This window comes from Scardinius erythrophthalmus (assembly GCF_964197995.2).
Source record: "Scardinius erythrophthalmus genome assembly, chromosome: 9".
Lineage (NCBI taxonomy): Eukaryota > Metazoa > Chordata > Actinopteri > Cypriniformes > Leuciscidae > Scardinius > Scardinius erythrophthalmus.
This window is the reverse complement of record NC_138229.1, coordinates 16,169,203-16,183,541: the sequence shown is the minus strand read 5'-3', so window position 1 is coordinate 16,183,541 and position 14,339 is coordinate 16,169,203. Positions and strand designations below refer to the sequence as shown.

Below are 14,339 nucleotides of genomic sequence, written 5' to 3'. Positions count from 1 at the left end.
TGGTGCAAAGGACCCTAGGTTGATTTTACTCCGAACCATCCCTTTAACCAATCTAAAATCTGCTTTAAAGTTAAGAACATAAGGATGAAGTTTAATTGGTTATGTAGCCTAACGTTGGATAGAATGATGCACACACATAAGTTACACACTGTGCAGTAATTTGCGAACGTTTTGTAGAGAAATTAAAACAGGGTCGCACCACAACCATTATTTGCACTTGCACAAATGCTCCCAAATATATTTTTAAATTCAATCACAGATTACATTTCAGGAGCATATGCGACCAAAATGGTCGCAATATCGAGCCTTGCGACAGAGCTGTACAGAGCATGGGGAATACCTCCTGTGCTCTCTTCTATGTTGATGTACCACCAATTACATGTAATATCTCAATGCCAGTAAAGAACTTGTGGAAAAACATAAATCTTAGCAATCACAGCAGGGAGGAAGTGAGGATACGTTTCAGGCTTTCTTCCTCAAGGAAGCATTTGTAGCCTTCAGCAACTTAAATGGTGTTTGTTGGCCTGTCTTTTTCATTCTTTTCTTTTCTTTCTTGCTTGCTTTTTTAGTCTTTGTGAATTTACTCTTTTCCTTTTTCTTTAAACTCTTGTGTGAATTGCAGGCCTGTTTAGTGGGCACAATTCCTCCCTGCATGCTCTTTGTAGACCCTGTTATGCTTAAATTACATTCTTTTGCCGCATTCTGCGTGTTTTAGGTCATGTGTGGAGCTCTTAGTTTAGTCACATTAAAGACATTCTGACATGCAGTGAGCAGTTAAACTCTACCCTAATCTCGCTGTTCCACATATCATTGCGCCAAGGTGACACCAAACTGTCATGCTGCGATTTTCGCATATTCTAATACCTTTATTTTCCAGGGTTGACATTTATATTTTGCAACCTTTAAAAATGTAGAAAAATATCCTCTGTGTGGGAGTTTGTGACAATTTCCTTTTCAGTGAAAACCTACTTGGCTGTTCACAGATTGCATGCTTTACACAAAGACCAAGATCTCATCATAAGTGTTTTGGAAATAGCAGGCAATCACTATTTACTTTCCGCCTGACCAGATTTATTATATTTCAGAGTGACTCATGATCACCCTGTATCTACTGGTTTGGCAGCCGTCCCAATTGTTGGATATTGGAAAGGCCAATATCTGACCCATTCAATTACAATTTTATTGGGTTCACAGGTATTGCCTAGAGGACCAAAAGCTCTGCTGAAGAATACATACAGTGAGTCACACTAATGGATGCATGTGATTCACATTAATGACCAATACTATTTAAAAGAAAATCTCTAATATCTGCCAATAACCAACAACAGACTGATATATGGCACTATGCATCCCTAGCAAACACAGCTAAATTTAAATGGTTGTCAAATAAGACGACAATTGAAAATCAGGAAGACTTTGGCCCCTTGTTACTCCACCCTTAATGCAAAAGTTAATTTTCTAACAATTGTACAAACATTAACATTACATTGACCAATGCCAGAGTAATGACTTAAATGGACTGTAAATATCTGCAAACATTGATTTTGAAGCTTCCAATCCAAAACAAGAAAGGCAAAACAAAGAAGTGAGGACATGATAAGTAGCTGTTGACTGAGTATCTCTGACATGCAAGAAAAGCTTATACCTCTCACCCACCATTAACCACTCAATCTTTTCCCATTAGTGCTGGAGTGCCTTTTGATTTTGATGAATTTATATAACATGCATCAAGGCCTATTCTCTAGTGATGAATGCAGATATCGATTGTGCCTCTCCGATGACTGCCTCAACCAACTTTCATGGCAATTAGAGCAATTAATCTAGACATGGCTGATTCTTACAACACAGCTATTGTTCACTGTTCAACATTGAAATGTGACAAAAACAGCTGCACATCCTGTTGAAAAATGAAAATGGGACTGAGATTTAATATGTGGAGGTATCACAGGTGCAGTATGTACTATTATGATAACATTTAGAGTTGGCACAATGTCATCATTTTTACACCAGTGAGGGATCCTTGCTCAAACCGACTATTGTGGAAATACTGGTTGGATGTTAGATGTTCTATGTAGCATATCGTCTATTTTTGTTGCACAGTATCAAAGGTTGTATATATAGTAAGACGGTTCACTCATATTACTATGAATGGAAGAAAGTGCAACGCACAATATGGTGGATTAATTCTTGCTTTCAAAATAATAAACGAGAATATTAACAGCACTGCTAGACGGACGTGTTTGACCACTGCGCTGGTCGCAGAATCTCGTGCATGACATGCCGTTCTAAAACGTGATGCTTTATTTGTAAGTAAATATTTTACAAGTCGGTATAGAATATCTGGCTTTCAATGTGTTCATTTAGGTAATTTATCATCCTTGCAAAACTCTTCATAAAAGCGATTATACATTCAATCATTGCAAAAATGATTATTTGTAGTTATTAGACTTTTATTTTTAATTTATTTACAAAATACAAAATTTTATGATATTCTACTTGCTAGGCTATTGATATAAGAATTGATTCCCCCTTTTCCCCGATATACAGGGTGGGCCATTTATATGGATACACCGTAATAACATGGGAATGGATGGTGATATTAAAGTCCTGTTTGTAGCACATTAGTATGTGAGGGGGCAAACTCCTCAAGATGGGTGGTGACCATGGTGGCCATTTAGAAGTCGGCCATCTTGGATACAACTTTTGTTTTTTTCAATAGGAAGAGGGCCATGTGACACATCAAACTTATTGGTAATGTCACAAGAAAAAACAATGGTGTGCTTGGTTTCAACGTAACTTTATTCGTTCATGAGTTATTTACAAGTTTCTGACCACTTATAAAATGTGTTCAATGTGCTGCCCATTGTGTTGGATTGTCAATGCAACCCTGTTCTCCCACTCTTCACACACTGAATGGCCCCCAAGGTCTCCCGATCTGACCCCCTTAGACTTTTATCTTTGGGGTCATCTGAAGGCAATTGTCTATGGTGTGAAGATACGAGATGTGCAGCACCTGAAACTACGGATACTGGATGCCTGTGCTGGCATTTCTCCTGCGGTGTTGCTATCAGTGTGTGAAGAGTGGGAGAACAGGGTTGCATTGACAATCCAACACAATGGGCAGCACATTGAACGCATTTTATAAGTGGTCAGAAACTTGTAAATAACTTATGAACGAATAAAGTTACGTTAAAACCAAGCACACCATTGTTTTTCTTGTGACATTACCAATAAGTTTGATGTGTCACATGGCCCTCTTCCTATTGAAAAAACAAAAGTTGTATCCAAGATGGCCGACTTCTAAATGGCCACCATGGTCACCACCCATCTTGAGGAGTTTGCCCCCTCACATATACTAATGTGCTACAAACAGGACTTTAATATCACCAACCATTCCCATGTTATTACGGTGTATCCATATAAATGGCCCACCCTGTATAATATTTGTTGTTTGTACTGAGTATAGTTTACCTGATAACACTGTATACTGTGGCAAGTCTAATATTATTGGCACATCTTGAAATCTGACCTCAATTTTTGAGGAGAATTTTTTTTTGTTACTTTTATTTTGTTATTTGGCAACACTTTAGAATACTGTTCTGCCATTAATTAATAAATACACAGAAACAAATGAGTAATGCATTTTGAACACTCTAGTAACATCTATTAACTAACAAAAAAAAAAACTCTGATTAACTTATTATTACGTATATTATTGAATAATAATATTCAAATGTGGTAGTTCACTATTAGCTAATTGGTAACTACTATTCTTCTTATACCTCCAAGAGCAGTCATTCCCAAAGGCGGGGTCCCGACCCACAAGTGGGTCGCGGGAAATTTTGTATGGGTCGCCAAGTTGAGCACTATTCTCAGTGTGCTATAAACGCGTTCTCATCCTAGGGCGTCATATACTGACGCTTTTGACATTTCGTCCACATGCAACGCACATGGCACCCTTTAGCGTCAATATGAGACGCACAGGTTATGGGTAGGTTTAGGTCTGGGGTAGGGGTAGGGTTAGACCGCTAGGAGGCGCTTTCTGGCCCATATCTATCTGCGTCTCATATTGACGCTAAAGGGTGCCATGTGCGTTGCATGTGGACGAAATGTCAAAAGTGTCAGTATATGACGCCCTGGGACTTTGTCTCATTAAGTATAAATTGTGTACACTGTAATGATGAGAATATGAAAACAATGAGATGCCCTGTCAACTCTTCCTTTCTCATTTCACCTCTGCATTTTACTTATTGTCAACAACAGGTAAATAAAACAAAATTGTGCTGTCAAATATCTGTATCTCTTTTAAATAGTTAAGTGGAAGCTTAACTGACCTTAAAAATGGTCATACATATTTTGTTAATGCATAAATTCTCTTTGTGATAAATGAACTATATGGCCCTAATGTTTATTGGGTCACAAGGATTTATCGACTTTAAAATGTGGGTCCCCAGAAAAAAAGTTTGGGAAACACTGTCCTAGAGGACTGCTAAGAACTACAGGTTCATAATTAACATGAATAATGTATAATGGGTAATATTTCTAAAGTGAAGGTCATTGTAACCCACTAGTAATGACTCATGTTATTACCAAACCCTTCAGAAGGAATTACTAATGATTTTGATCAGTATTCTAAAGTGAAAAACATCATTGTATGCTTTTGAGTTTTTTGTAAGGTTTTGGATAGTAATACGGTGGCCCAGTAGTGCACAACACAGCGAAATTTAAAAAGCAAACATAAGTTCACAACACAACGAAATTAAGCCACAGCACAACGGAAATGAGCCACAACACAACAGAAAACATACAACACAACGGAAATAAGCCACAACACAACGGAAATGCTCTCGACCACTAGAGGGCTCTCGGAGCGCGGTAAAGTTAGGACAACGGAGTTGTGGATTCATTTCGTTGTGTTGTGGCTTAATTTTGATATTGTGAACTTATGTTTGCTTTTTAAATTTCGTTGTGTTGTGCACTACTGGGTCACCGTATAGTAACGACTCAAGTGTTACTGCATCCTTCTAAAGGAACATCTAATTATTTGGATCAGTATTCTAAAGTGAAAAACATGATTACTCTCTAGTAATTATTGAGGTCAATTTAAGCTTTTGATAGCCTGGAAATCTAGACCTAAATCTGAAAGATTTATGGTCTGGCATCGACTAATGAAAATCGGCCAGCTCCAGGGGCGGCACCAAGCATGCATTTGAAAATCTCACTGCACACAATTGGATAACACTACGGCCAATCACAACAAGCCCCATATGCTTAGCTACCAGCGGAGCTAACTGGTAGATTAGACTCTTGTTGTATCCGGTTGGCAAAACAGCAAACACGTCCTTCTTGCAAAGGAACGATTCGAGCGCCGTCTTCTGTTCCTCTTTTCGATAAAAAGCCAAGTCTAACTCGTTCATTGTAGCGGCCAAAGCCGTTTCAAACAACTGATGTTCATCCATAGCCATCTTGCAATGTTTACTAATGACTTCGACGTCACAGCGCTGTCATCATCTGTTTAGCTCGCTTCTGGCCCACCTATATCAGATAACCCAATGTGATTGGTGCAGCTCGGGTACAAGGGCATATTTAATGAGCAGCATTACTCAACGCCAGAGTAACTCGCTGAGCAAATTCAACTTGTGCTCTCGCGAGAACTCTGGATTTCCAGGGTAAGCTTTTGAGGTTTTGGATAGTAATGGCTTCTGACAGATTTGGTAAAGACTTGAGTTATTAGTAATGACTCATTGCTAGTGTTACCATGATTGTCAATTTAGAGTACTGTTCAAAATAATTAGTAAAAACCTCAAAAGTTTACAATGACTTCAGTCAATATTAGGGAGTTATCATGTTTTTCACTTCAGAATACTGATCCAAATAATAGTAATTCCTTCGGGAAGGATTTGGTAATACTTAAATCATTACTAGTGGGCTATTATGATCTTCACTTTAGAATTAATTATATATTATGCATTATTCACCTATTATGAACCTATATATATATATATATATATATATATATATATATATATATATAGTAGTTCTTAGTAGTCCTCTGGGAGATATGAAATTTTTTTTTAGCTACTGGTTAGCTAGTAGTGAATTACCTCATTCGACTGAGCACCTACTTACTAATTCGCTAATCAGAGTTTCTTGTTAGTTAACAGTAGTTACTAGAATGTTAATAGTGCGTTACTCATTTGTTCCTGTAGTTATTTATTAATGACATAATAGCATTCTAAAATGTTACCTGTTATTTTGTTACTTTTCTGAGTAGTAATATAATATCCAACCAACATAGAATCATCAAGAAAATCATTGTCTATATTAAAATATTGAAGAACATAAAGCTTATAGATCCTATAAGAGCAGATGTTTAAAGCAGAATGTTGGATTAATCTTTTCTCCATTTATTTCTGGTTAATTCAATCTACGACAGCAGTGCTCCTAGTCAAAATCTTTGTATCAGTACCATGGACTGTTGTGGTGAATAGTGCTACAGAATAGTAATGTCTTTTTAGCTGTGTGTGTGTGGTCCCTCCAAATGACATTATTTAGAGGTGCTCAGTGGGTGATCTCAGCAAGAAATGTGACCTGAATTAAAGCCCTTCTCACCCTACTCGAATTACCCCATGTGGATTTGATCCTTTTCCCTTTACATGAGCACATAGATCAGGCCGCGTACAAGATGAACTGCCATTGTCTCTCACATTTGTCAGCAGAAGGAGAGCCGGGAAGTGCTCGGGCTACCTACAGGCCTAAGTGGCAGGCAGTCAGAAAGTGACACTTCTAATACCGTTGCTGATGACAATGACAGTATTTTTTCTCAGAGTCGAAAACTCATTTTGCACACGCCGCACCGCACAAATCTATCCTCATTTTGTCTGGGCCACCTGCCAGATTTAATGACAGCTGCTTATCAAGGCAGAAAATATATGCAGTTATGCAGAACAAGGTTTCGCAGCAGTCAGTGGGAGTGTCACTATGTGATAAAGCTTCTTCATAGTAGTCTTTATGTCTGTCTAAATGTAAGTAGGTTTGTTTACTGTAATATTTAAATTGTAAAGTGCAGCTTCCAAGTTAATTTCATTATTGTAATGGATTATTTTTTTCATAAACTCAAGGGTCTTAAATCTTGACTGTATAATTTCTATGAATTAGATTGTTTCTCTCATTGTTACATATTCTTTCTCACCCTGTTGTAATCATAAATATGTACTGTATACGTAGATGCAACATTTGACCACCCCAGACACTTTGACACATTTGTTATGTTGACCACACTTGGAATGGTCAACATAACAGATCCTGTTGTCACTCATAAAAAATGTATGAGTTTTCTCCAAGTATTGCGTAGCCTCTGGTAGTAAAATTGACGAGATTTAAATTCCTGATGAAATGGGATAACCTTTTATATGTAATATCTACATAATATCTAATATCATTTTAGCTGATGCCTTTGTCTTATCTACCATTAATGATAAACTAAATCCTATGAAAATCATCTGCTTAAATCTATAACAGATAGATATTCATACAGTATAACTACGTTTGCAGAAGCACAGTCAACTTGCTTTCGAGTGTTTACAGACCGGATTTGACTGTTGCGGCCCATAGAAACAGATGTTCGTAATATTTTTTGTAATTTTTCAACCTAAATGATAGAATTCAAAAACGATCGGCAAAATTGCTGACTTTTCTCTAGTAACGTATTCCTGATGTCTCCAATCATTTAGTCCCATAATTTAAACCCTGAGCCTTTTTTCCATCCAATCAACAACCGATTGATAAAACAAAGTCCCCATCTTACATTAAAAAGTCCCTTTTACTCGGATGTACATCACAATACAGTAAAACACATCTGTTGCTACTTACTGTATATTTAATTTAAACTTTTACATGTACATTAAAAATGTAAAATAAAATGTAATATATAATGCTGTGTACATCATGTAGAGTTATATATTTGTAAAATGTAAAACACAGAGATATATACTCAAAACCCTGAGCACAGAGTTATATAATTTGGCTAGTAGGTTTAACCCGAGCTATATATAATACAATCAATCAAGCAATCAATACTGTACTCATCAGGTCATTTCATGGAGTCTTAGGGAAAACAGAGGGAAAGTGAAGCTCCAATTGGTTATTTTATAGTACCAGAATATACAGTAGAAAAAGTGAGAAAACAGTTCTTTAAGCAACTACAAAAGGTTCTCCTATGGCATCAGGCTGTCAAATGTGTGTGTATGAGTGTGCTTATGCTGTGTAAGTAAGTGTGTGAGTGGGTGTCTAGATGTTGTCGATGTGTTATGGAGCTGTCCTACACAAACAGAAACTGACTGTATATTCACGAAGGCCTTTGGAAACATCTACAACGTCCAACAGGGGACCTTGCTGAAGCTGATGTCCCTAAGCCGGGACCTATCTGTCAGTCTGGGTCCAGTGGGAACCACAGTGAGACACAAGGTCAGTAGAGCTCCTGACAGGAGCTTCAAACAATGCATTTCTCTAGAAATCTTCTGCCTGCCTGTGCTCTGCTCTGTCCATCCTCTTCCCTTGCCCAACAACAACTTCATGACAGCAACTTCCTGAAGTTTCTAGAAACCCTTTGCAAAAGTTTCTAGACTTTTCTGAAATGCACAAGAATGACTGTTCCCTAATGCCACTGGTTGAGTGTTCTGTGTCTGTGGGAGGACAAGGTAAAGTGTGTGTGTGTGAGAGAGAGAGAGAGAGAGAGAGAGAGAGAGAGAGAGAGAGAGAGAGAGAGAGAGAGAGAGAGAGAGAGAGAGAGAGAGAGAGAGAGAGAGAGAGAGAGAGAGAGAGAGAGAGACAAATGGTGATACACTACATTGTGGAGCCCTGAGCAGTGGAAAGAATCCATGGTGAATGTATCATCACAGGGATTGAAGAATTCTGAGCAGTAGGAATATTACAAGACAGGTGTGTTATGTCATTATGTCATCATACATTAAAAAGACTCATATTTTTTTTACCTAAACAAAGAGAAATCAAAACCATTGCCTGCAAAACGAGCATCAGAAAATGAGATGCGCATAGTAAACAGAAGATAAATAATAAATATTATTTTTCCAAAATGGTTAGTAGCTATATATGCATAATATATTGCTATATTGAAAAAAATGGCTTGACATCTTAAACATCCCATTAGAATCTGAACTGTTAAACGTACTTAGTTAATTGCAAAACATAAGGGAAGGAGATGCTATCCATAATTCATTTTCTAAATCCACAGCAATTATTCCCCCAAGCAACATGCAAATATTAAATAAGAAACTGGCATTTTCGGCATTTGTGAATATGCGATAGGTCGACCTACGCTGAGTTGTTTATTGGCTTCTTTAGCGAAAGCGAAGCACTTGTGGGATTTGGTGGGGAGAAGTATCATGTTTATGACAGTAGGACAGTTTTGTATAATCCCTTCTTAGACTCACCAGCGCTGTTGCTGGGCGAATCCATTCGTTCTGCTAGCTGATTTAACCCGAAGTGAATGGACTCGTAAAATCTTGCACATGCTGGAGAACTCAGGATACGGTGTTCTTTAATCTTAAAAACAGCATCCACTACCCGTGCCAAGCTAATCTACCTCTGATTTACTCAGTTTATGAGGTAATGAGAAGCATGGTGAAGCCATTTACAACCTGCATTAAGTTAATCAAATGCCAAATGGGAAATGTTTTTATTAAGCGGGCTACTGTGTGCTACATTTGACATGTAATACATACAGTAATCAAACAGTTTGAATCATATTTTAGCTCTCTAAAGCAAGGAATTCTATTTGCCAAAGTTGTCCATTAAGAAATGTAGGAAGCCTTTTTTAAATGTCGAGAGGGAAATCTTTGTGAGACAGAAGGATAAATCAGAATATGTGCGCTGAGTGTAAACCTCTTTATAGAACCTCCGGTTGGTAAATGGGTGCCATTTATTGAACCAAAAAAATCAATTCACTGAAAAAAGACCTTCATTTGTTGTTTATTGCTATCTGTCACATTCAAACTGCAAAAGCGCCTTATCTAAGTACAGGCTCTGGGAGCTTTAGCAACTAATTGAGCCCATAAATGGACAAAACCCCAGTGAAAATTTCCATTGGCAGACTCTGGTGAGGATAAACATGTTGCCAGGTTGATTGTTGCTGGTACCATGTATCAAATAACACCATGTATTTTCAAGCCATTTTTTTATTAACATAATGGAACAGTTCAGCTAATCAAGCTATGAATTGAGGGATGAGGGACACAGTAGTTTTATACTGCCAGACCCCTTGACTTTTAAATACTAAATTTACTGTTGTAAACATGGAACTTTTAATTATTTGCTCCAACTAAAATGCTTTTGTGAATGCTTATTAGCCTACTATTTACATAATACTGGTCTTTTTTGAAAGTAGACACTTTAAGAGTCAGAATCAATTTAAATCATAAAGAAAATGAGAAATTTCTTGTTCAAAAGCTGTTTCACTCAGAAATAAACATCACAACAGGGAAGAAAAACTACCGAAACTTGTTTCATGCTGAACACAAAAGAAGATATTTTGAAGAATATGGGTAACTAAATAGTTGATTGATCCCATTGACCCATTGTTACAGTACATGGTGTTAATTATTCCATTATGTTCCATTATGTTAATTTTCCATAGTAAGAAAAAAATATATAATTTGGAAGTCAATCTAGCCCATCCACTGTTTGGTTTTTCGAACATTCTTCAAAATATCTTTTGTGTTCAGCAGAAGAAAGAAATTCATACAGGTTTGTATTGAGGGTGAGTAAATGATAAAATCATTTTCATCTTTGGGTGAACCCTTTAACCTGTTAAGCTGCAACCCCACTTTTGAAAAATCCCCAGAAACGACATACCCAAACTGAAACAGATACAGTTCATGAACCCTTTGTACTAAAAGCACAAGTATGATCTCATTTGAAAGCTGACACCTGGCAGTTTATTGTAAATGTAGAATTAATTATTGTCATAATGAAAAAAATTGTTATAAATAGCTTTAAAGTTTTGTAAAGTTATTAGAAATGTATTTTTATGAAACATCTTCATGAAAATAAAATTGAAGTTTGTCAAGGTATAACATTAAATCTGATAGTAAATTTGAACTAAATAAAAAAAAAAAAAACGCTTCAGTCCGCGGGCGCACTGGCAACGGTTAACAGGTTAAAAGCAGCCTCTAACTGTGCATATGAATGTAACGCGTGCATCATACCATATTTATAGATCAGTGGTTTCCACTCTAAATGCTCATCAGGTCAGCTAAATTTAATGTAATAGAGCAACCATTATGATTATTTATCCAATGTATGTGACATAAACACGACAATCCTTCAATGTTTATCAAAATATGCATCTGTATTTCAAGCTCTACTGGAATACTTGATGTGACAGATTAACTGAAGCTTGCATGATTAAACAGGTATGTGCTTCTTTATTACATTTATTAAGTCCTGTTTTGATTTAGCATGTTTTGATGTATAACTTACGCCTGACACAAATTAATATACAGCTGTTGCTGGAATGTTTTTTATCTTTCAACAGTGATGTAATATCGAAGCGGAAGTCTTATATACTTTGATACGTAGTTTTATTAATATTAATGATAGTAGGTCTACAGTTTGCAGTAGATGTATATGAATGTAAACAAACAGACCTCGGGCCAAGCATGGGGGTGCTACAATGATTTTGTGGTTTAGAAAGCCATCCAATAAGAGATATCGGCTGTCAATGCTGGTGCTTTCGAACAAAGTTGAACAAAGTGCACTGAGGTTCAGACTGTGAAGGAAGATAATTTCACATGCCCAGTCCAAAAAGGACAAATATACACAATCCCACCCATACACCAATACAAACAGAGAGTATTGGTGTGTGGGTGGGATTGTGTATATCTGTCCTTTTTAAGATGAAGTGTAGAGGGCTATAAGACCAACTTTTTTTTTCTTTTGTTCTTCGATTTGTTTTTCCACTTGGTTTGATGTTTGATATTGATATTGATATATGTTTGTACTGCAATTCCTACATGTACATACAATTCATACAATATGTTTGTACTGCAATTCCTACATGTACATACAATTCATACAATACTTTTTTTGGAGCCACTATGCAAACTTGATTTCATGGTGCATGACTTAAGTTAAACTGTCATTTGCTTTTGTTTGGGTGCAGTTTCCACCCCCCAATATTTTTTAATATTGTTTATCAGAATCCTGCATGACAAATCAGTTTCCCATTCTAAATCTGAACGAATGTTCTCTCTCTCCTATTTGGCCTCCTGACAATAGGGACAGGTTTCTGTAAGGCTGGATAAATAAAACCCTTACGCTGTAGCTATGCTATGGCCAAAGAGCCCTTTCCCCAAGCCTAGCACTTCACCTGCTGAAAGGAGATATGCGTTCTTATGAGTGCAGCGCCACAGTTAAAGGGATTTGAGCTGCTTTCATTAATGCTCCATCACTGAGCAAGAGAAGCTTTTAGAGCCAGCTAGGGTTTATCTCTCTGATTGAATCATTCTTTGAATGTGGAAACACTCAGCTAGGAGAAAAACCTGAGGTGCCATCTTTCTATGCTTCTCTCTCTTTGGCTCGCTTTACTTTGGGTTTGCTCTCCCTCTCTCTCACACACACACTATACCAGCATTATTCAAACCGAAGATTTTATCAGTCTGGCCTTCTCGCAACCAGAGCAATAAAACAGACAAACCCTCCCTCTTGTCGGTTTAGGTTTCTATTCCAAGGTGCAAATGTATCAAAGTCAGTGAACTTTAAAGAAGTCTGAATTAAACCCAAACATGGGTCCCATTTATCAAAGTAGTCCAGTTCATTATTGACTTGTAGGCCCTTGCAGGCTTTTTCAGGGTTTTCAGAAACAAATGGACCAATAACACCCACGAGTCTTTCAAGTAAAATACACCACACAGTTATTTTAAAGTCTCTCTGTAGTCAATAATTTTATCCATTCAAACTCATCTTTGATCACTAAAATGACATTTAAAAAAATAAAATAAAAATAATTCTTCATGCCTTAAAATAGCTTGAATGCAACTCTACACCCTTGCATTATATAGTATACATGGACATATGAATATGCAAATTAGCCCCGCCTCCACTCCACTGACAGTTAATTAATATGATTAGCCTTTTGCTCGACTACGTAATCAAACAGCTAATAATGTGTTGCTAATGTTACACAAACCATGTTCCCGTTCACCAACTTTTAAAAATCAGTATCCGTAGAAACACTTTGAACAACTTAGAACATCAGTGGAGAAAAGCATATAGTTCATCATAGCATCGTAATACACTTCATTTACATAATTCACCCGCTATATTGCTAAATGTACCCAATTTTTCATATCAACAGAAAAAAATACTGGGATAACCTGGTTTCTCTTGAGACTCCACTGCTTCACAGCATAGTTAATGATTTGCTTAAGCCCGGCCGCACGTTGACGTGATTTGTTACAAGGTAGTTTTTTGACGTAAGGAACAATGTTGCAAAGAATACTCAGCAGCCATTACTCCATTCTTCAGTGTCACCTGATCCTTCAGAAATCTTTCAAATATGCTGATTTGCTGCTCAAGAAACATTTCTTATTATCAATGTTAAAAATGGTTGTGCTGCTTAATATAGGCTTACTGTGAAAGGCGTGTTACATTTCATCAGGATTCTTTGATGAATAAAAAAGGTTAAAAAGAACAGCACTTATTTACTGTCACTTTTGATCAATTTAATATATCCTTGCTGACTATTAATTTATATATATATTACTGACCCTAAACTTTTGAAAAGTTCAATGTACATTTTTAAGTGTCAAAATACTTTTTGGAGCAGCAGTTGTTGTTCTTTAATTGTACCCATCGATTGCTTGTCTGATACTGAATTTAATAACACTGACTTTTTAATATATTCAGTCTGTAGGGGTTTTTGTTAACATTTAGCAGATGCTTTTCATCCAAAGCGGCATACAGTACACTAACTGCAAAGACAATCCCCCAGGTGCAGCTAAGTGCTTTGCCTATGGACACAATGGTAACAGAGCAGGATTGTTTTCTCATTAACTCTCCCATTTCCTTGGACACCTGGGATTGTACCTCCAGCCCTTGTGTTTGAAGCACAGATCCTTAACCATTACGCCACTGCCCATACTGTATTACCCCATGCATTATCAATGTAAGTGTAATTAAAAGATGCTTTGCTGGAGCTGTGGGGCAGCAGTAGACTTTTCCGTTCTGATGTTCTTTTCATAGTATATACATGCAAAGTGCATCTGTTTACACTGCGGTGAACTCAGAAACCTTGTGAGAAAGAGTTGCTGAGGGAATAT

At 37.0% G+C, this 14,339-nt stretch overlaps 1 protein-coding gene across 1 annotated transcript in view; it reads right to left on the bottom strand.

The window, feature by feature from the left end:
* The window catches only part of brinp2 (bone morphogenetic protein/retinoic acid inducible neural-specific 2), a 96,926-nt gene that overhangs the window by 19,203 nt on the left and 63,384 nt on the right, over positions 1-14,339 (bottom strand). The gene's annotated exons all lie outside the window — the stretch shown is intronic.